Below are 24,338 nucleotides of genomic sequence, written 5' to 3'. Positions count from 1 at the left end.
CGGCGCTTATTATGTGACAATGAAATTGCTTTGGTCGACTGTGCGAAGCTCTTTCTTGACTTCAGTGTCACGGGCTGAGGAATATATAAAAACATAGGGTGTCTGCGATCTTTCTCTTGTTTTTGTTGTTCACCCCCTGCAGCCGTTCTTCTGCTTGCTTTTGGGGGAGCTACGCTCATAAATTTATAGATCTGATTTCCAGTGGTGGGGTGAATTTTGTAATGGTACGTTCCGTCTCCTTCAGAGCTGTATCTGCTTGTTTTGCATGAGTAGAGAGAGGTTCGCCGGTAGTAGTCAAATGAAATAGGACCTTTTCACGTTTCTATACGCATTACATTACGTTTATTTATGCTGAGATTCAGCAAACTTTCCATTAGTTGCTGATCACCTCAAAGTCTCCAGATCGCCAGCTTCCTATTTGTTAACAAGATGAATATTCTCTTACGATATTTGTTAGAATTATTTCGCTGAATTATGGCTTACTACACGAAAGAGGTAACCGTGACGAAGCTGCAAAAATATTCACAAAATGTACTATTCTGGCGTTATGATTGTCTAAAATAAATTGTTCGCTATCCAACAGAATTCTGTTGGATAATTTCTGGGACAGTAAACAACATATATGGATATACTGTATAACACATAAAGAAATTTCCATGTTCCGCTTGTTCGTGTATCGATCTTCGTTTCTGAGAGGATAAGAACCGATCACGCAGGGTACAATGCTGTGATGCAGAAGTGGTGACTGGGACTCTCCAGCCTGTGATTATCGGTCCCAAGAACAAACCTTTCAGCATACTGTCGGAGACTGCCCTCTGAGAAAGTACCCCAGACCATTCAGTGATTTTATTAATGCTGCTCCCTCTGCTATCAACTGGTTTCATTCAATGGATGTTGAACTCTGACTAAATGTGTCCGTTTTAATTAAAAGTGCTAGTTTTATATGTTAACTGTCCTCCTTTCAGTGTTATTCGATTATTAACTTTAAGAATTTGAATATATTAGCCTTGTGCCTAAATCCTGATATTTATAATTGTAAACTGTTCAAATTTCTCATAATTTGCTGTTGTCGCCACTCGTTAAATAAATAGATAAATCAGAGCATGTGGAATAATATTGATTGAAACGAAATGAACAAAAATAAATAGAACAGAACGTAATCTATTCACACCTATACTCCATGCCAATTCTGTTTTCGGCTATACAAGACAATGATAACGAGTATAATCTCATTATAAAATATTTACGAGACTTATCCCTACAATAACTTTCATTGAAAGTTATTGTAGCTTCCTCTCTGTCCCTTTGTTGTGGTGATGAGCAACAGCAAATAAGCTACAAGAAGAGAGGCTTCACAAACAGCGTGATGATATTTGCACAGATTTTCATTAACACATGGTGGCTGTGGTTATTTGGCGCTAAAACATCGGAATAGCTGAAAAAAGGAAAAAGTAATCCTCCAGCGCTACCATCTTCATTTCTTTAGTTCTTCTTTTTTAATTTATTATACTTTTGTATATCAATTCACAGAGGATGAAACGTTTCATCTTTTAGAGGCAACTGCGTTTTTTCCTGGTCTTTGTGTAGCGAAATGTGGCGCGCGTCTGGCTTTTGTGAGTGCAGACTGCAGCGCAAGAACACTGGCCTGCGCTGCCGCCTCGTTAGCGGTATTTCCAACAGGTGGCAGCACAGGGCTGGCTGGGCGGCCGGCCGTGACACGCAGCAGCTAGCAGGCAGCACGCAGCTACGGCACGCATCGTGCGCCTCGGGCGCTGCTCGTTAGCACAGCGCGAGCCGCCAGCCGCCTGGGTATCTCACGCAAGCCACGCACGCTCCCATCCGCCAAGCGCAGCCTTACGTCTTACCACCTTCTGCTTACATTTTCCAAGTGGCTTTTCTCAATTTCACACAAATTCTTCTTGTGTCTTCATTTTCCTGCAGTATCATAGAAGGAAGCATTCTTTACCTCAATTGCCGGTCGGAGTGGCCGAGCGGTTCTAGGCGCTACAGTCTGGAAACGCGCGACCGCTACGGTGGCAGGTTCGAATCCTGCCTCGGGCATGGATGTGTGTGATGTCCTTAGGTTAGTTAGGTTTAAGTAGTTCTAAGTTCTAGGGGACTGATGACCTCAGATGTTAAGTCCCATAGTGCTCAGAGCCATTTGAACCATTTTTGTTTACCTCAATTTGAAGTAAAAACAATGAATGAGATAAAATTTAAGGCATGTACGCTGGATATTTCGTGCAAGTGATGAGTAAACAATACTTCTTTCTTGCAACTACTACATTATCACGACGTTACTGCACCTGGTCTCCCGTAGCCGCGCTCGGAAACACTCAGTAACCTTACAGTAAACAAGTACAATGGTGACAATCGCATCGTAGTGTCAGTGCTTTAAAGTATGCTGGGCTTACGCACAGAGGTGACATAAGGCATGGGACAGTGTTATTTGTGTGTAGAGACGGCGGTAGTTCGCGTACACAGCTCATAAAAGGGCAATGTATTGGCGGATCTGTCATATCCACATGAATTCATGTGAACAGCTTTCCGTCGTGATTACGGCTGCACCACGGAATTTAACAGACCTTGAACGCGGAATAGTAGTTGAAGCTAGACGCATGGGACATTCCATACCAAATTTCAGGCATTACCTGTAACCAAGGACAACGCAGTGACCGGCGGTCTTCACTTAACGACTGAGGGCCACGGCGTTTTGGTAGAGTTGTCATTGTTAACAGACAAGCAACTCCGCGTGATATAACCGCAGATATCAATGCGAGACTTCCGAGGAAGGTATCCATTAGGATAGTGCAGCAAAATTTGGCGTTAATGGGCTATGGCAACAGACGACCGACTCGAATGCCTTTGCTAACAGCACGACATCGCCTGCAGAGCATCTCCTGCGCACATGACCATATTGGTAGGACTCTAGACGACTGGAAAACCGCCGGCCGGAGTGGCCGTGCGGTTCTGAGCGCTACAGTCTGGAGCCGCGTGACCGCTACGGTCGCAGGTTCGAATCCTGCCTCGGGCATGGATGTGTGTGTGATGTCCTTAGGTTAGTTAGGTTTACGTAGTTCTAAGTTCTAGGGGACTGATGACCACAGCAGTTAAGTCCCATAGTGCTCTGAGCCATTTGAACCATTTGACTGGAAAACCGTGGTTTGGTCAGATGAGTTTCGATTTCAGTTTGTAAAAGCTGATGATAGGGTGGCCCGCATCTCGTGGTCGTGCGGTAGCGTTCTCGCTTCCCACGCCCGGTTTCCCCGGTTCGATTCCCGGCGGGGTCAGGGATTTTCTCTGCCTCGTGATGGCTGGGTGTTGTGTGCTGTCCTTAGGTTAGTTAGGTTTAAGTAGTTCTAAGTTCTAGGGGACTTATGACCACAGCAGTTGAGTCCCATAGTGCTCAGAGCCATTTTTTTTTTTTTTTTTTTTTTTTTTTTGATGATAGGGCTCGAGTGCGGCGGAGACACCACGAAGCGATGTGGCCAAGTTGTCATCAAGGTACTGTGCAAGCTGATGGTGGCTCCGTAATGGTATGGGCTGAGATTGCGTGTAGTGGACTGGATCCTGGTTACGTTCAAATACTTGGAGACTATTTGCAGCCGTTCTTATGAACTTCATGTTTCGAAACAACGATTGAATTTTTTTGGGTGACAATGCCTCATGTCACTGAACCACAATTGTTCGTGAGTGGTTTCAAGAACTTTCTGGTCAGTTCGAGCGGATGATTTGGCCACCAGATCGCCCGACACGAGTCCTGTCGAACATTTATGGGATAGAAACGAGATTTCAGGTCGTGAACGAAGTCCTGCACCAGCAGCACTTTCTTGTCTATGGATGGCTATAGAGACAGGATGGCTCGATATTCCTGCAGGGTGATTCCAACGATTGCTTGAGTCTATGCTACGTCGAGTTGCTGCAATACGACAGGCTGAAGCAGGTACAACACTATATCAGGAAGTATCCCAAGACTTTTGTTACCGCAATGTATGATACAGGGGAAATATCATCAGATTTCAAGATGAATGTAATAATCAAAATTCCTAAATGTTCAATGGTGACAGGTGTGGATAAAGTGAATTATGGCTAGGGTACTAGAAACCGATTTCTGGCAAGATCAGTAGGACCATACGACTTATTTCAGTAGACCGAATGAAAACGGCTATTTAAATTGGAGGAATCTGCAGAATTATAGAAAGCTTTTAACAGTTTTAGCTGAATGTACTGTTTGAAATTAAGGTTAAAACCCAAGGAGCGGAATTGTCTTCATAATTTTAGCAGAAACCAGACTATAGCCACAAAGAAGATCGGAACGTAGTTTAGAAGTGAGTGAGACAGTCTGCCCTTTGGTTAAACATGAAAGAAATTGAAAAGGTATTAATGATGATGAACAAGAAATGAAATCTTTAAGTTTTGACAATGAAACTGTGATAATGGCAGAGACACTTGGTGATTGGAGAGATGATTGTACAATTGTACTGAGCTGCGTCAATCCAGTCTTCGGACTGCAGACAACAACAACAGATTATTCCGACAGATGTCAAAACCGCCCGCTTCCTTGCCTCCACGAGGGCCTTGATGCTGCAGCTCAAATTGTTCTAGCACCAGTTTAATACTCTCCGTCTCAACAAGTGCCGTTCGCGAAATTGTGTAAGATGACATTTAAATAAACGTCACGGTTTTGTGGGATCTAGCATGAAAGAGTTAACGTGGGCCATATTTTAAATTAATTTGAAAAATGCGCACATTCAGGTGTCGATGGAAATGAACGCATGGCTAGACTCGCTGAGAATCATACCCGCAAAGAATTAACACCTGATATTGAAATTCCTTTTGGTGATATTAACCGAGATATCAGGGAGACAGACTGACAAAAAACATGGAACCTCACATCTTGTTCCAGTGGAAGAGAATACGAACCTATGCAGTCTACAGTTTTTTCTAAGTGATGCTTTTCATTACTTTAACTGATACAGGAAGGCAGTATCCTCTATTATTGAGGCGGTATTTATCAATGGCAGCTTCTCAACCGAGATGTGCAAAACTAATTAGTCAGATTCTACTTACATTTAAATTGACTGATATACGAGTACATTACACTACTGGCCATTAAAATTGCTACACCACGAAGATAGCATGCTACAGACGCGAAATTTATGCGACAGGAAGAATATGCTGTGATATGCAAATGATTAGGTTTTCAGAGCATTCACACAAGGTTGGCGCCGGTGGCGATACCTACAACGTGCAGACATGAGGAAAGTTTCCAACCGATTTCTCATACACACACAGCAGTTGACCGGCGTTACCTGGTGAAACGTTGTTGTGATGCCTCGTGTAAGGAGGAGAAATGCGTACCATCACCGTCATAACGGATATGTCGCACGTCACATATTGATTCTGAGGTTACTTTACGCAGTGTTACATGTCTGTTAGCACTGACAACTCTACGCAAACGGTGCTGGTCTCTGTCGTTATGTGAAGGCCGTCGGTCACTGCATTGTCTCCGGTGAGAGGTAATGCCTGAAATATGGTATTTTCTGTACACCATTGACACTGTGGATCTCGGATTACTGAACGTCCCATGCATCTAGCTCCAGCAACCACTCCACGTTCAAAGCCTATTCATTTCCGTCGTGCAGCCATGCCCTTTTATATACTATGCACGTGATACTAACGCCGTTTGTATATGTGCGTATCGCTATCGCTTTAGTTACCTCAGTGTGTTTGTAACATAGAAGATAGAATAGATGTGATGAGTCTGATTCTCTCACAGATCTAAAATATTCAGAAAGAAAGTCATCTATGCAAAGTGGTTTGTTTCGACTTACAGTTATCTGTCAAAATCCTTTTTCAGTGTTCCGTCTCCCATTTCATCTTCAGCTGATTTATCCTCCCTTCCATCACATCTTCTTCAAGGTTCATTCCTTTGTATAGGCAAACACCCACTGGAGTTGTGAACGTCCTTCATGTTGCTGTTGTATACCTACAACACAGACAACCAGTAGATTACAATCACATTTTCATAATACACGTGCAAAAAGTTGTTGTTGTTTTGGTTTTCAGTCCGAGGACTGGTTTGACGCAGCTCTCCATGCTACTCTATCCTGTGTAAGCCTCTTCATCTCCGAATAGTACCGCAACTTACATCCTCCTGAACCAGCATACTGTATTCGTCTCTTGCTTTCCCTCAACGACTTTTACACCCACAGTTCCCTCCAATACTAAATTCTTCATCCCTTAATGTATCAGACTGTGTGCTATCAACCGATCTCTTCCTTCCGCATGAGTTACGTTATCCACCCCTCTAATCTTTACCATTCTTCTGCAGCACCATATTTCCAATGATTCTATTCTCTTCTTGTCTAAACTGTTTATCGTTAGTTTTTTACTTCCATACCTGGATAAACTCCATACAAATACTTTAATAAAACACTTCCTGATATTTAAAGCTACATTTGATATTAACAAATTTATTTTCTCTAGGAATGCTTTTCTTGCCATTTCCAGTGCACATTTTATATCCTCTCTAATTTGGCCATCATCAGCTATTCGGCCGCCCAAATATCAAAACTCACCTACTTCTTTAAGTGTCTTGTTTCGTAATCTACTTCCCTCAGTATCTAAAGATTTAAGTCGACTACATTCCATTCCACGGAATGTAGTCGAACGTCGTTCATACCATGAAGAAGTAGAGAAAGGTAAACGGCGCTGAAACGAGGATTCTGCCGAACTGAAGAGAATTGTGCCGACCGAAAAATACCACACAGAAATATGAAATGAAATGTCGCGCTGTACAGGGTACTTGCGAGAAGGATCGAGGCAGGCCTCACCTCAACCCGCGTACGTCCCACACATGTACACCACTGGCCATTCAATTTTCTACACCACGAAGATGACGTGCTACAGGCGCGAAATTTAACCGACAGGAAAAAGATGCTGTGATACGCAAATGATCAGCTTTTCAGAGCATTCACACAAGGTTGGTGGCGGTGACGACACCTACAACGTGCTGACTTGAGGAAAGTTTCCAACCGATTTCTCATTCACAAACAGCAGTCGACCGGCGTTGTCTGGCGAAACTTTGTTGTGATGCCTCGTGTAAGGAGGAGAAATGATTACCATCACGGTTCCGACTTTGATGGAGGTCGGATTGTAGCCTATCTCGATTGCGGTTTATCGTACCGCGACACTGCTGCTCGCATTGGTCGAGATCCAACAACTGTTAGCAGAATATTGAATCGGTGGGTTCAGGAGGGTAATACGGAATGCCGTGCTGGATCCCAACCGCCTCGTATCACTAGCAGTCGAGATGACAGGCATCTTATCCACATGGCTGTAACGGATCGTGCAGCCACGTCTTGATCCCGGAGTCAACAAATGGGGACGTTTGCAAGACAACAACCACCTGCACCAACAGTTGGACGTTTGCAGCAACATGTACTATCAGTTCGGAGACCATGGCTGTGGCTACCCTGGACGCTGTATCACAGACAGGAGCGCCTGCGATGGTGTACTCAACGACGAACCAGGGTGCACGAATGGCAAAACGTCATTTTTTCAGATGAATCCTGGTTCTGTTTACAGAATCATGATGGTCGCATCCGTTTTTGGCGACATCGCAGTGAACGCACACTGGAAGCGTGTATTCGTCGTCGCCATACTGGCGTATCACCCGGCGTGATGGTATGGGGTGCCATTGGTTACATGTCTCGGTATTCGCATTGACAGCACTTTGAACAGTGGACGTTACATTTCAGATGTGTTACGACCCGTGGCTCTACCATTCATTCGATCCCTGCGAAACCCTACTTTTCAGTAGGATAATGCCCGACAGTATGTTGCAGGTCCTGTACGGGCCTTTCTGGATACAGAAAATGTTCGACTGCTATCCTGGCCAGCTCGTTCTCCAGATCTCTCACCGATTGAAAACGTCTGGTCAATGGTGGCCGAGCAACTGGCTCGTCACAATACGCCAGTCACTACTCTTGATGAACTGTGGTAGCGTGTTGAAGCTGCATGGGCAGCCGTACTTGTACACGGCATCCAAGCTCTGTTTGACTCAATGCCCAGGCGTATCAATGCCGTTATTACAGCCAGAGGTGGTTGTTCTGGGTACTGATTTCTCAGGATATATGCAGCCAAATGGCGTGAAAATATAATCACATGTCAGTTCTAGTATAATATATTTGTCCAATGAATACCCGTTTATCATTTGCATTTCTTCTTGGTGTAGCAATTTTAATGGCCAGTAGTGTAGCTCGCGTGCGGTTTAGTACGCCTTGGCTGGTCCTGATGTAGACTTCCTGTAGAGGTTGGCTATGCTAAATAGTGACATTAATTAGCCATCGAAATTAAGGATCGAATACAGTATTTCATGCTATCCAGGTAGCGAATCACTAGTGGACCGAAGTAGATTCTAGAATTTCCACAGAAGTAAAAGGAATAGGCAGCATTTGTGAATCACCGTTATAAACAGCACGTCCTTTCGGAGGTCTGCTACTCGCACCACCTGGGACAAAGGAATCCACAAATTCAGTAAAGCAAATCAAATTCGAAGTAGATACGATGGTGCACCCGTTAAATTTGTTTCTAACCTTCTGTTATGATGGTTTCAGTAGTAAGACTATTATAACATGGGAACGATATCTCTTTCGTGTATTTTTTGAGAACTCCCTTGCTTCTCTCAGTCACACAGCAATATTTCAAAAACGTATGGAGGTTAAATGTATTTAGATAGTGCCGAAGCAGCGGCATCCTTTCGCCGGTATCTTCTAGACAGACATCATTCCACAGGCTACAACTTTTTTTCTTTTTGGCTGTATCCGTTGTGTTTGCATGGATGACGATTTTCTGGCTTCGGTTCTGATATTTGTCTACTTGTCTGGAGGAACGAATACAAAACGGACGTCTGCTGATGTGGTACTATACACCTTAGTTCAGTCTCAGATACGTTTTTATATCTGAATCAATCAGCTTGCGCAGGTTCCCTTTTTGTTGGAATGATGTACCAACTGTCCTCAGTCTTGAGTCGAATTTATATCAAAATGTTAGTGAGGCCTAGCGCATCTCTTTTACAGAGCTATAGTTGGTCAAATCAAAAAATTTAAAATAAAGAGTGGTTCTGTTGCCTCCCATCCACCGTTAGCATTCGTCAGCAGGTGAGATCAACTTGATAGAGCTAACTTCGGTGTCATCACATTAAGAGCCCCATGGGCGAGTATAATAAACTGTTTGGGAGATGCAACGTTTCTGAGAAGTCATCATCGAACTGACGTTACTGCGGTGGTCTACACATTAAGACTACGCGGAATAATCTGTAATTTCATAACTACAATAAGAGAATATAAGAACAACCTAAAATTTAATAGTTGAGGTTTGCAGCGAGCCCATTAAAAGTATTAGCACGTAAGACGTTTCCCACCTTTGAAAATGAGTGGTTTGTTATTTGAAAAGTTGTCCCCATTGTGCATACATATAAGCTCTCATTACACTGTGACACCGTGAGATCTATCAAGGATTTATTCGGAACGATTAAATTTCTGCGAAGAGCTCCGAAGAGCTGAATGTCTCAGAGTTTACCTAAGAGTGTCTCAACTGCGAAACATTATTATACATAACGAAAGTGGGGTTTCATGTCAAGACTTTCGATGTCAAAACGTTTCACAGTAAAGGTGGACAGGAGGACTTGAAAAATGTGACGAATATAGTCAAGATACAAGGTGACGTCAAAAACCATATTTTTAACTTGCCCTTGCCGCTCAAACGTTTCCTGAATATATTAAGACAATCCTCATTCACATAAAGTTAGACCGTCTAACTCAGTCCGAACATCATGTTAACCACCAAAAGTATTTGTGAAAGCTCGGGTAACCACGTTTCCTGGAGCCGTAACTGTATCGCTTTCGTTAAGGAGAACGATAATCATAGGGAATGGGACCACAAATGGAATACCATGTTTTAAAGTGAAAAAATACACTTTGCTTGGAAATAATCAAAGTTAGTACCGCTTCAGTGACAAAAACACCTTTTCAGAAAATTATTAGGCTGGTGCATAAGTTCGTAGCCTTTATGTTTTTCATGTTCCGATCGTCATATTCTATTTGTAGTTCACTGTCGCTATTTCAGTTTACACATTGTTTGTTGATGTTGATTTTTTTTTTTTTTTTTGGGAAGGAGACCAGACAGCGAGGTCATCAGTCTCATCGGATTAGGGAAGGATGCGGAAGGAAGTCGGCCGTGTCCTTTGAGAGGAACCATTCCGGCATTTGCCTGGAGTGAGTTAGGTAAATCACGGAAAACCTAAATCAGGATGGCCGGACGCGGGATTGAACCGTCGTCCTCCCGAATGAACACAATGTCGTTTGAAGATAGTGAGTGGAGCTGTGGACGCTCGAAAATGGAGTGCAAAGTGGAGAAATAGCAATATTTCCGACAGTTTCTTCTGTCCGAGTTCATTCGAGTGTGACAGCAGCTGAGGCGGCCAGAAATATTTGTACTATGTCTGAGGATAGTTCCATTAGACAGAGCACGGTAAGGAAATGTCTTTCTCGTTTTAAGAAGGATCGTTTTGACATTAGTGACTCTCCACGTTGAGGAAGACCTTCGGGTTTCGGTGAAGATCGTTTAAACGCATTAATCCACAATCATCTACAACAGTGCATTCGATAACTAGCAACTGTTATGAACTGTGATCAGTCCATCATCGTACGACATTTTCGTTCTTTGGGAAAGGTTCAAAAATCGGGTGTAGGTACCGCATGCTCTAAGCCAAATTCACAAAATTCAACGGATGGTCATATTTTATGAGCGGAAAAACAGTACTGAGAAATGGAGAAAAATGGTGTTTTGTAAATGATGATGGGACAAATATATCAATTTATTTTATACTTACTTTTTAACAGAAGTCCATACAGTATGGAGCAGTTAATGTAAGTGATCTATCATATCGTTTATATTGGAACATAACATGGAATGTAATAATTAACAAAGAAAAACAATAATATGTGAAGATTTGTTTTGTACATTATCAAACATTCTCAAGAGCAACTTACCAAAATGTTTAAATGTGTGTGAATTCCTAAATAATCAAACTGCTGAGGTCGTCGGTTCCTAGACTTATACACTACTTATACTAACTTACGCTAGGGACAACACGCACACTCATGTCCTAGGAAGGACTCGAACCTCCGCCGGGAGGGGCCGCGCAATTCGTGACATGGCACCTGTAACCATGCGGCCACGCCTCGCGGCGCAAATTACCATTAAATGTAGTAAAAAGTACTGTAAACGGAAAATTAATGATAACACATCACGTATGGCTCAAGTATATGGAGCCAATGGCCAATATCACAGTATGATGTCGAAATACAATACAGCCATTGACGAAAGCGATGACCATAAAAGAATTATTAGTTTTTGAATATCCTGAGTCCTTTTTCAGATTTTTGTAGACAGTACTAATTTGTTTAGCATGAAATTCACTTTTGCTTCTAGTTCTTTCTTTATCTGACCGTTTTCCTCAGATGTAGTTTGCATCTTAAGGGCATAACATTCGTAACAGGTGTCACTACGTGGTTTTGCGAAGCCAGTATTGAGAAACTGATAAAATATTTTACAGTACATGCCACGGTTAAGAGGTTCCTTGCTGCTGTCTTTGCACTTTCCTTGATAAAGACTGTACTTCTTGCTGATGTTTAGATCTGCATACAAATACGTCATGCTGGCATTTCTTTCTTGAACAGTGACTTGACTGCGTAAGAAAACTATTTATATGAGGCTATGCAACTTCCTGGTGCTCGTCATTGCATTTATTCAGGCGATTGTTACGTTTCTCCCCGCTTATCCACCTTAAATAAAATATTAAGCTTTTAATGTCATGTTACACATAAATCTATCATTGTGAATATCCGTCCAGTGTTTTCTTGCCTAATGAAACCCAGAAACTTACTTCAGGAGCTCCAGATCTTTTGTATTCAAATGGGATAGGCACCCATTGTTTTTACTGAAGATTGCTACACTAGATTTCTTACAAGTCTGAACGTCTACTTCACCTAAAGCAACCTTATAGATGTTGGTGTCTGCCGCCTACTCCTCTCTGGTCATCAGTATACCTCCGCTTGACAGGATTAATATTCACACATCCAAATATATAAGAATTTTGAAGATCCTTTTTACTTAGATCACGAAGCGACTTCTCCCGTGTACCCGCAGGTACAACATCGGAGCATTTTCTCGTATTGGCGCAATCTAAACCTTGTGATTTTGCCCTTTTTCACTACACCCCGCATAAATACTGTACTCTTTACCATTGTTCTTCTCAACTTCATTGCAACAATTATGTGGCTTACGCTTCCTCTTTAGACAATTTTCACTGATTTTCACACTTTCGTCCATGTTTCCCATTTCTACATACGCCATGTTTACATTCTGTACTGAATGTGCCAACTGGACACTTCCGACACTCTAAACTTGTTTCATAAAGTAATTAATGTTACATATTACACAAGGATTATATTTTGTGCTTACACATTTGTTAATTCCAAAATAGTCTACCTCTGCTCTCCAAACATTTTCAAATTGCAATTAATTATCTGGTGTCTGTTTATCATGTGGCACAGTACTGGCTGACCTGCTACTAAGCTATTCGACTTCTTGCAGGTAGAGGGAAGTCGGAGTGTAGCGGAAGGTTAGCCCGTTTTTGACATTATAGAAATCATACCTAACGAGACGCAAGAAATTCTCTGTGTTGTGTTACATCTTAATGTGATATTTATCGGTGAGACCAATGTCGATTCTGATACCAAAAGGTGGCACTTATCTCTAAGTTTTCACATTTGAGGGTTAGGCAGTTTTTCCGAGCATGTCTTCATTAGTGCATCTCTTCTTGCTCGGCATCAATTAGCTCGTGAACAATATCGAGCATTCCTATCCACTCTCGTTACTGATGACGAGAAATTGTTTCTTCATGCTAAAACAAGGAATGGGTGGTGTAGCCCAAACAAAGTAGCAATTCCGATAAGAGAACCCCGCGCATCCATAAATGATAATGTTATGCATCTGGTGGAAATGAGAAGATGTGGTGCATTACGAATTGCTTCCCCGAGGTGTAAAACTCACTGATGACATTTATTGTCAACAACTGAAACGTCTAGCAGACGCAATCCAAGAATAACGAGCAGGAAGACTGCGTGAAGTTATGCCACTCCGCAGTAACGCCCATCCGAATTCTGATAGACTGTATAAAGACACTACACAGGAGTTGGTTTAGGAAGCGATTCCACTCCCACCTTATTCACATTATCGTGCGCCCTCAGATTTTCAGCTTTTCGCTCTCTATTGAACAACGTTCAAGGAACTTCCTTTACGGCAGTAAAAGCGCTCCGAACATGGATCAACGAGCTCTTCAATTCAAAACCACGTGATTTAATCAGTCGCAAAATCGAAAAGTTCCCACAGCGCTGGCAGACTGTTGTAATAATCTCTGTTATGTGTATCTGTACTTACGAAAAAACGCTACAAACGTATACACCAATCTAATGGGTACTCAACTGTTTCGCTACGTCAGTGAAAAGATTCAACGAAAAGAATTCTTCGCAAACCGTAACATCATTTCTGCTGGCAGATAGCAGACGTTTCGCCATTGTGTGTCTAATCAAAAAAACGATGGCCACCTCTACTGAAGGAATACACGCAGTGAAACCCAAAGAGCGAAAGGAAGAAAATCCATAACATCGTGCTACACTGTATTAGTGTGGCTACTCCAGTTAAGATAGGGATGCAAATGTCATGGTTATTGAAGTTTACTCGAGTGAATCAGGAAAAGCAGAACAACTTCCTGAAGTAGTAGCAATCTCACTTTAATAGAGAGGCAGGTGTAAATAATAGAAAGTGCCTTGAATTTCAAGTCGAAAATAAATGTGCCTAAATAACACATAGATGAACTGAGATTTCCATCGCGGTCTATATTTCACAAAATAAAATTTTATGTGGAATGACACCCATATACTTGATGATTGTTGCCTACGAACGAAGATGATAACGCCAAGGGTGTAGACGACGTCTGACTAGTCTCACTCTCACTTCCTCACGTCACAAACTCGTTAGCAGTGACTATCATTGTACGAGCGAAACTAAATAGCTGCGGGTTTTTTCAACATCATCTCTTCTATAACCAGTGGACGGAGTGAATCTTACTTACCTAATGAAGTAGTTCCCTAATCAGTCCTCCTCTGCGTAAATTTTAATGTAGACACTGCGCCATTCAGGACTGGTGTCGCCTGTCCCGTGAGCACTTGCCTACATGGATACAATATCGGTCAAAAGTTTTCGACCACCTGTGAAAAAAGCTGTATGCTTTATTTCAATCCACAACGTAAACAGCCAAACAAAATAAATATTTGCTCACTCTGTCATTAAATAAAATACAATATGGTTTAGATTTTAGCCTCTTCAAAGTGTCCATGCTTTGGCCGCAGAACAGCTGCACTAACTCTTGTCTTTCTGGGGATGAGACTTTGTAGTGTTTTAGCGCATACTGCAGTCCGAAACGTCTGTCAGTCATTCCATAGGCCATATACATTAAATGAAGTCAATTTTCTGACTTCCCTGTCAAGTTCAGCCGATATCTTCAGCCTATAACTGCCGGCCGGGGTGGCAGAGCTGCTCTAGGCGCTACTGTCTGAAACCGCGCGACCGCTACGGTCGCAGGTTCGAATCCTGCCTCAGGCATGGATGTGTGTGATGTCCTTAGGTTAGTTAGGTTTAAGTAGTTCTGAGTTCTATGGGACTGATGACCTTAGAAGTTAAGTCCCATACTGCTCCGAGCCATTTGAACCATTTCAGCCTATTAAGTGTTCCATACGATTTAAGTCACGTGACTGACTTGGCCAAATCAAATTCTTTTGCTACCCACACTTCTCTTTTCTATTGACATATCTTCTGCACAATTTATAAGCATGTTCGGTGTCACTGCCCTGCTGCAGAATATATCTACGACTAATAAGTTCTTGCCAGTTCGAACTGCATTTTTGATCAGTATCCTGTGATAACCTTCATTCTTTAAAGTTCCATTAATTCTCACTAGACCCGTAAAACATCCCTACACCACGAGCGATCCTAAACCACGCTTCCCCGTTGGCATCACAAAATACTCTTCGTACGTTCTCCACACTGTCGACGAACAAATATTCGACGATGGTTTCCAAATACTTCAACGTTAGAGTCGTCTGTGAATATTAACTGAGCTCGTAGCTGTACGCTACAGTTTTTATGTTTCTGTGCCCACTGCAATAGTCTCATCTTATTTTGTTTGTGTAATAAAGATTTTTTGGCCGCTGTACACGCCTTGAAACCTCGTTCACGTTGATGACGTTGCACTGTTCAGAGACTGAAGCTGCTTCCTTACTATTTATTTTGTCGCTAATTTCAGGTGCAGTACGGATCCTCTGACGTTTACTCTGTACACATAAGACCTGATTTTCCCTTGTGGGATGTTACTCGGCGTCTTCAGATCGCGGCGCGCTTACACGGGCAACGGTTTGCTTGAACCACTGCAGCATATGTGTCACTGTAGATGGGCCTACGCCTACTTTTATTACTATTCTCTTATGAGAATAGGCTTCCTGATGCAGAACTACAGTCACTGCATGTTTTTCAATTCCTTATCAGGCATACAAACACACAGCTAGATGCACACAATACACTGTACGCTATTGCGAATATACACTTCTGGCCATTAAAATTGCTACACCAAGAACAAATGCAGATGATAAACGGGTATTCATTAGACAAATTTATTATAGTTGAACTGATATGTGATTACATTTTCACTCATTTTGGGTGCATAGATCCTGAGAAATCAGTACCCAGAACAGCCACGTGTGGCTATCATAATGGCCTTGATACGCCTGGGCATTGAGTCAAACAGAGCTTGGATGGCGTGTGCAGGTACAGATGCCCATGCAGCTTCAACACGAAACCACAGTTCATCAAGAGTGGTTACTGACGTATTGCGACGAGCCAGTTGCTCGGCCACCATTGACGAGACGTTTTCAATTGGTGAGAGATCTGGAGAATGTGCTGGCCAGGGGAGCGGTCGAACTTTTTCTGTATCCAGAAAGGCCCGTACATTACCTGCAACATGCAGTCGTGCATTATCCTGCTGAAATGTAGGGTTTCGCAGGGATCGAATGAAGGGTAGAGCCACGGGTCGTAACACATCTGAAATGTAACGTCGACTGTTCAAAGGACCGTCAGTGGGAAGAAGAGGTGACCGAGTCGTATAACCAATGGCACCCCATACCCTCACGCCGGGTGATATGCCAGTATGGCGATGACGAATTCAGGCTTCCAATGTGCGTTCACCGCGATGTCGCCAAACACGGATGCGACCGTCATGATGCTGTAAACAGAACCTGGATTCATACGAAAAAAAGACGTTTTGCCATTCGTTCACCCCTGTTCGTCGTTGGGTACAGCATCGCAGGTGATCCTGTCTGTGCTGCAGCGTAAAGGGTAACCGCAGCCATGGTCTCCGAGCTGATAGCCAATGCTGCTGCTAACGTCGTCGAACCGTTCGTGCAGATGGTTGTTGTCTTGCAAACGTCCCCATCTGTGACTCAGGGATCGAGACGTGGCTCCAGGATCCGTTACAGACATGTGGATAAGATGCCCGTCATCTCGACTGCTGGTGATACGAGGCCGTTGGGATCCAGCACGGCGTTCCATATTATCCTCCTGAACCTACCGATTCAATATTCTGCTAACAGTCATTGAATGAGCAGCAATGTCCCGATACGATAAACCGGAGAAACTGAATCATGTCATTTCGCCGGATGAGTCTTGTTTCACACAGTTTATAACTTTTGGCCGAGTTTATGCGAAAGAGCGACATATGGAGGAGGTTCGGTGATGATTTGGGCAGCCATATCTTGGTATTCCGTGACCCCTACGGTTACCCTGCAAGAACGCTTTACTGCCAAATGATAATGATGTGCTCGAAGACAACAAAATGATTCAAATGGCTCTGGGCACTATCGGACTTAACATCTGAGGTCATCAGTCCCCTAGACTTAGTACTACTTCAACATAACTAACCTAAGGACATCCTACACATCCATGCCCGAGTCAGGATTCGAACCTGTGAGCGTAGCAGCAGAGCGGTTCCGGACTGAAGCGCCTAGAACCACTCGACCACAAAGGCCGGCTCGAAGACAACTGTGCCACTATTCACACAGCTTGCATTGTCCAGGACTGGTCTTTTGAGAAACAACATGAAGTGTCACATCTCCCCTGGCCACGCCAGTCTTCAGATCTGAATGTTATTTAGCCTTTGTGGTCTACTTTGGAGACAAGGATGCATGATCGCTATCCGCCTCTATCATCTTTACCTGAACTTGCCACTATTTTAAAGGGATAACCGTATAAGATTCCTTTGAAAACCTTGCGAGATCTTTATTTATACATTCAGAGACAAATGGAAGCTGTTTTTATGGTTGAGGATTATACTGCTGCACATTAGGCATGACAATACGTTGTGTGTTTGGTGTTTCCATATTACTGTTCAACCTCCTGTGGGTCCCTTGTGATCCGCTCCAGGAACTGTCTTTTAAATGGTTCAAATGGCTCTGAGCACTATGGGACTTAACATCTGTGGTCATCTGTCCCCCAGAACTTAGAACTACTTAAACCTAACTAACCTAAGGACATCACACACATCCATGCCCGAGGCAGGATTCGATCCTGGGACCGTAGCGGTCACGGGGTTCCAGACTGAAGCGCCTAGAACCGCACGGCCACACTGGCCGCCAACTGTCTTTTACGTATGTATATTGCTAATAAATAATTTTACCATTGCCGCCCTCGCTTCTTAGGGTGCCCAAAGATGTTTGAAAACTGACTCACTGTAAAAAGAAAAGCTGGATCAATGGAGATTTAACATCGTAAGTTTCCATCGTATATGTAAATTATCTTTGCCGCTCAGTAGTAACTGGTCATTTCAAATGGTTCAAATGGCTCTGAGCACTATGGGACTCCACTTCTGAGGTCGTCAGTTCCATAGAACTTAGAATTTCTTAACCCTAACTAACCTAAGGACATCACACACATCCATGCCCGAGGCAGGATTCGAACCTGCGACCGTAGCGGTTGCACGGTTCCAGACTGTAGCGCCTAGAACCGCTCGGCCACCCCGGCCGGCAACTGGTCATTTCTTCATTGTTTACCTGTCATACTAAATCGCTTTTTACTGCGCAAACGGCATGCTATCCTAAAGGCATTAGAGCAGAGAAAAGAACTTCCTCATCGTCTTCAACTTCCTTATCGCCCTCGAACCTTATATGCAGATGTAGCCAACAGAGAAACTAGTCTCGAATATGTAGATACCCTTTCTCTAACGAATCCATGAGTGACATGTGGTAGTTTGCTGCGCACAGATAGGCCTACATCAACCAAAGTGGGGTACTTCACTGCGAGCTATTGGGTAGACACTTAATGTGACTAATGTGTCAATAGGCGAAAGAATAACTACAAGCAACTAGACAGGTTGTGACCACTCAGGCATACTGTCCTAACACGTCGTACCATATACCAATTTTGAATAGCGCGTTATCCTCAAAACCATGACCTTTAGTTTGGCCTGAGGACGAGCTCATGTAGTTATAATACCTCTACGCACAGATCTCTATTCGACAAGCCACCGTTGTGTGTGAACATCTAGTCTATGTATGTAGCTCCCTGAAGCTGAGATGGTACAACTGTAGGCAGGGGGAACGGAGGGCTTGTCACGTTGTTTATGAAGTCCAGAAAGTAGCGGTCTTGTCTTCCTTGAGTTACACCAAACGCCATTGTGGCTTTTGGAGATATCTCCGCATTACGAGCACTATACTGGCTCAGTTAAGAAGTCTGCAGTAAAATCACATACATGTCCCGCTGTTCAGTTTGCAAACGAACAATAAACAGTTTTATCATGGAAAATTGTCACAGTCTACAGTCGTTTTCTTGGTTATTGGTGCATTATGCGATATTTGAGGAAATGCATTGATTCGCGATTCAAAGTTTTAGCTTATTTGACTTGAGGATAGCTTTTCCAAGTTTTCTTGTTCACCATTTATGAAGCAACTTGTAGTGCATTGGCTTTCGTGTGTTATGGAAAGCTGTGTAGTTGGTTCATCAATTTTACAGACGATTCAAAAAGTAGTATATTTCTTTCATTTTTCAGTTGAATTTGTGGATGTACTGCGAGAAATTCGGTCACTTCGGAAGACTTACGAGAAGATGAAAGCCACGTTCTGAGCCGTTCCGACGTTTTGAGGAACGTTCAATAACTAATAGAACACGTTTTTTTTCTGAACTCGGGTTGGTTTTATTCAGGATTCCATTGCACCGTACTATTTATACTCTTTTGGCTACAAAATCCTGTTTTTCAGTATTGCCCGTTCTCTGCAACGGCCTTATGCCAGCTTTCTGGGAGGGCTGTATGTTCGTATCGTACCACTGTACTGATCGACGTCGGAGCCAACGTCTTGCTACATCAATAATCTCCAAGTCATCCACGTACAGCTTCCTGCGGAGTGCATCCTTCTCTGGGCCATACAGATGGAAGTCAGAACGTGTAAGACCCGGCATATAGGGTGGATGAGGAAGAACAGTCCAGTGAAATACTGTGAGCTCGCCTCGAGTGCGCAGACATGTGTGAGGCCTTGGGTTTTCATGGAAAAGAGAAGTTCATTATTGTGGCAACGAAAGCACTGAAGCCATTTCTTCAATTTCATGAGGGTAGCACAATATACGTCTGTTAATCGATGCACCGTGAGGCAGAAAATCAAACAGAATAATCCCTTTACAGACCCAGAAGACCATCACCACGACTTCACCAACTGCGTGTGCGGCTTTGAGCTTTTTCGTCGGTGGAGAAGTGCTGTGGCGCCACTGCATGGATTGCCGGTTTTTTCCGGTTTGAAGTAATGAACCCGTGTTTCATCGCATGTGACAATTTTCGACGAAAATTTTCACGAGCAACCTCGTAACCTGCAAATGGTCGTTCGTTGTTCTGTACGGTCTTCTGTGAGGCGGTCTTCTGTTTGAGTACACTTTTGGTGGACGACTGTGTCAGCACTACCAACAGAGAAGTTCACCTGTGCAGCAAGGTGTTTGTTTGGAATTCGTCGATCATCGCGAATGAGAGTGTCCGTGTGATCCAACACTGCATGAGTCACTTCTGTGTGCGGTGGCCGGCACATGTGAGATCGGGACAGGTACGGTTTAAAAAAAAATGGCTCTGAGCACTATGGGACTTAACTTCTGAGGTCATCAGTCCCCTAGAACTTAGAACTACTTAAACCTAACTAACCTAAGGACATCACACACATCCATTCCCGAGGCAGGATTCGAACCTGCGGCCGTAGCTGTAGCGCGGTTCCAGACTGTAGCACCTAGAGCCGCTCGGCCACTCCGGCCGGCCGACAGGTACGGGCAACCTTGTTGCGATGATGACAGACGCCTCTCCCAACGACTCACCGTGCTTTTGTCGAATGCCAGGTCTCCGTAGGCATTACGCAAGCACCTATGAATGGGGTTGCGACACTTGTGAGGAGCGACAGTTTTGAGGAGCGACATTTGCGAGGAGACCCGGCCGAACAGGTAGCGGGCGGTCTACAGGGACACCAAACAGGTAGCACACAGCAGTTCATATCAGCACTGCATCGTCACATCACTGCCGTCACGCAGCAGTGCCAAACGATCGCTGCAACTCATCAGGCAAAAAACATGGGATCTACATAAGGTCCGACCGATGCTGCAGGAATATTTCCGCAAGAACATCATTTGCTAATGAATGATGGGAGCAAATTTTTACTTGCAGATGACGACAGAGGACCAAGTGATAGTATATTGGTGTTCGCTAGCGAAAGGAGGAAATCCTGTTTGGCAGACTACAGTTCGTTCTTTTTCGATGGAACGTTCAAAAGCTCCAGCAAGAAGTTTGGACAGTTATTTATTGTTCATGCCGATATTTCTAGTTCTGACGAGGAAACAAACACAGTTCCAACCGCGTACGCCTTGCTACCCAATAAAAAGCGAGAAACGTACGATCGCTTTTTCTCAGCTGTTGAGAGCAACGTACTTGGATGGAATCCTACAGCTATCATGATGGATTTTGAAGCTGAATCGTCCAATCAGTAACACATTTGTTTCCTGATGTAAAGATTAATGGCTGCAACTACCATTTCAATCAGTGCTTGTGGAGGCAAGTGCAGAATTGCGGCCTTGTTGCTGCCTACAAGGAAAACGAAGAAATTCGTTTTCACATAAGATTGTGTTCAGCTTTGGCTCACATTCTCCTGGACATATTAGATGATGGGCGGCTATGCATTCGGGGGAGCACGCCAGATAATGAAAAACTGCAGAATTTTGTTGAACAATGGCTAGATAATGAGGACATCCCAAGAGATATATGGAACTGCGCAGGAAGGCGTCACCGCACCAACAGTATTTCAGAAGGATGGAATCGGAGGATAAATACATTAATTTCGAAGGTTCATCCAAATTTTTACTGCTTAGTAAAAATTCTCAGAGAAGACACAGAATATCATGGGCACCGACTAGTTTTAAAACTAGGTGGGAAAAGAAGAAAGAAGTCCGCAATTAAGACAGATGAGATACTTTCTAAGACTCTTACAAGACTCGAAGTTGACGGCGATATAATATAAAATCATTTCTTCTTTGCGTGGCTTATGCACAGAAATTACAATGAAAAGGAAATGGCTGAACCTACAGCAAAACTTGTAAATTTTGGAAGGGCGTTCAGTTCACGCCGATAGTCCTGTTGTAAAAATTGTAAATAAATAATTATCCTGTAAATATTGTGAATAAATATAATGCGGAACGAAGAGAGACTACCTCCTCGTGGTGTTCCCTGGAAACGACACAAAGTCGACTAAATGTCTCTTGCAAATTGTAAAAGATTCACTAATGAAGTCTGAAAAGTCATAGCTTTTCTAACAATCACAATCAGCATTTTTGTGTTGAGAATTTTAGAAACAATGTCTGTTTGAGTGGACGATGAATACACCTTGTTTCAATACATAAATTGCATTCCTTAACGCTAATTGCTAGCAGGACTCACATTACACCTCAGTACACTCCCCTGCGTGGTACGGAAAAATTAAGGTTTATTTCGAAATAATTAAAGAAAAGTTTGTACCGAGAACCAAATTCTTTAGTTGGCTCCTCTTAATATATGGTAAAAGGTTGCCATTCCTACCACATCAAATTTTGTGTGAGGGGTTGAAAGATGGAAAACATATTCGGTTTCTGTAGTTTCTGTAAAATACATCGTTAAGTATGAGCTTGAGCAAAAATTATGCAATATGTAAGATTAATCAGAACAAAAATTCCAATGAAAAAGGTCTTACGCATAACTGTGCTGCAACTAATGGTTCACATGATATCGTGGGGGCAAAATCACCTCCGATTTCTAATTTGACTAAGGCTACTCTTCCTTGCCCAAAAGAAATCTGACACTATGTAACCTGGCTGCACTGGATGAATATGAATGTCCCTCGGCAGCTGCCCGGGCCGGCTCAAGCCGAGTGCTCAATCACACAAAGCGGCAGAAGGTAGTGGCCGAGCAGGTAGTGGTGCAGCATTTGGGACGCAACCTGTGGCGGTCCCTTAGCATCCCGGATTTCTCACAAGTGTCGGCACATTCCAGTTTCTCACAAGTGTCGCTTCTCACAAGTGTCTACAACTCCCTATGAATATATATGATGCTCTGGTTTTCCGACAAAAGAAACTCAATGAAAGGTCTGTGTTTGGAACGCACCTCCGGCACAGACACCATTTTGAAAGCAAAATATAAAGACGCCAGCTATCGGACTTTCACGAAACTATAATGGCTAAAAAGGGAATATTTCACGATGTCCCACAACAAATTATGCACATTTGGAACCAAAATTTGGTGATAGAAAAAATGTGCTTCATTACTTATTGAACGCCCCCCGTAGAATACCTGCGAATCAGTACAAGCCTCGAATCATACGTCGATGGGGCAAATTTCGAACAATGAGCTTGAAATTGCAATATACTGTTGCAGAATAGTAGCGACTTCCCAAGGGTACATAAAAGCAGTACTACCTCGTTAGTATGATGAACACTTGCAAGTAGCTTCCTGTGTTAACAAGTCGTCTAGTAAATTGAGTAGTCAGGGTAAAGTCCTTATTTATTGATGCTATGCCTTGTTATAGTTCAATTTAGTTCAGTTATGTCATGTTCCGTAAATCAATTTCAGGATTATTTTATCGATATTATGTGGAACAAGTCAGATTATAAGATATACACACACACACACGCACACGCACACACACACACATATGCGTTGTGCTAATATTAATAATACTGAAATGTTTAGTTCTACAGTGCAGCTACATTTAGAGGTACAAATTAATTTTTAGTTACCAGCTCTAAAACATAAACTCGTCCATAGAACAGAAGCAGCTGTCCAAAAGAAATGATTTTAACCTAGATTTAAAGCTTCATCTGCTACCTGCCAGTCACTTTATGTTGTTCGGCAAATGATCAAAGATTTTTGTTGTTGAATAATGTACTCCGTTTTTAGCAACTGACAGTTTCAATAACGAATAGGAAAGCTCATTATTTACTCTAGTGTTGTACGTATGAACACCACTGTTGTTGGCGAATTGAGATGGATTATTTATAACGAATTTCATTAGCGAATATATGTAGTTTAATGGTGCAGTTAAAATACCCAACTCCTTGAATAGTTGCCTACATGACGTCCTTGGGTGAACACCACTAATTATTCTCACTGCTCTCTTTTGTGCAATCAATACTTTATGTCTAAGTGGTAAGTTACCCCAGAAAACTATTCCATAAGACGTTATTGAGTTGAAATATGCAAAGTACGTTAGGAGGCTGATTTGTTTATTACCAAGAGTAACGATTATGGGAGAGCGAAAGAAACTGAACTTAATTGTTCGAGAAGCTCAGTAATATGCTTCTTCCAGTTCAAGTTGTCATCAATGTGAACACCCACAAATTTGGAGAAATCTACCCTGTTAACTGAGCCCTGTTCAAATGCTACATCAATAGTCGGTATGACTCTATTCGGTGTACAGAGCTGAATATAGTGAACTTTTCAAAATTAAGGGAGAGTCCATATTCTGAGAACCACTTAATAATTCTTTGAAAGACATCCTTAACAATATCTTCTACTGCTTTTTCTGGAATGGGATTTATTATAACACTCGTCTCATCTGCAAAAAGTACTAGTTCTGCTTTCTGAACGTTAACTCCCCACTCACGAGAGTTTACCACCC

The sequence above is a fragment of the Schistocerca cancellata genome, chromosome 4, assembly GCF_023864275.1.
Source record: "Schistocerca cancellata isolate TAMUIC-IGC-003103 chromosome 4, iqSchCanc2.1, whole genome shotgun sequence".
Taxonomy (NCBI): domain Eukaryota; kingdom Metazoa; phylum Arthropoda; class Insecta; order Orthoptera; family Acrididae; genus Schistocerca; species Schistocerca cancellata.
This window is presented reverse-complemented; position numbering follows the sequence as displayed.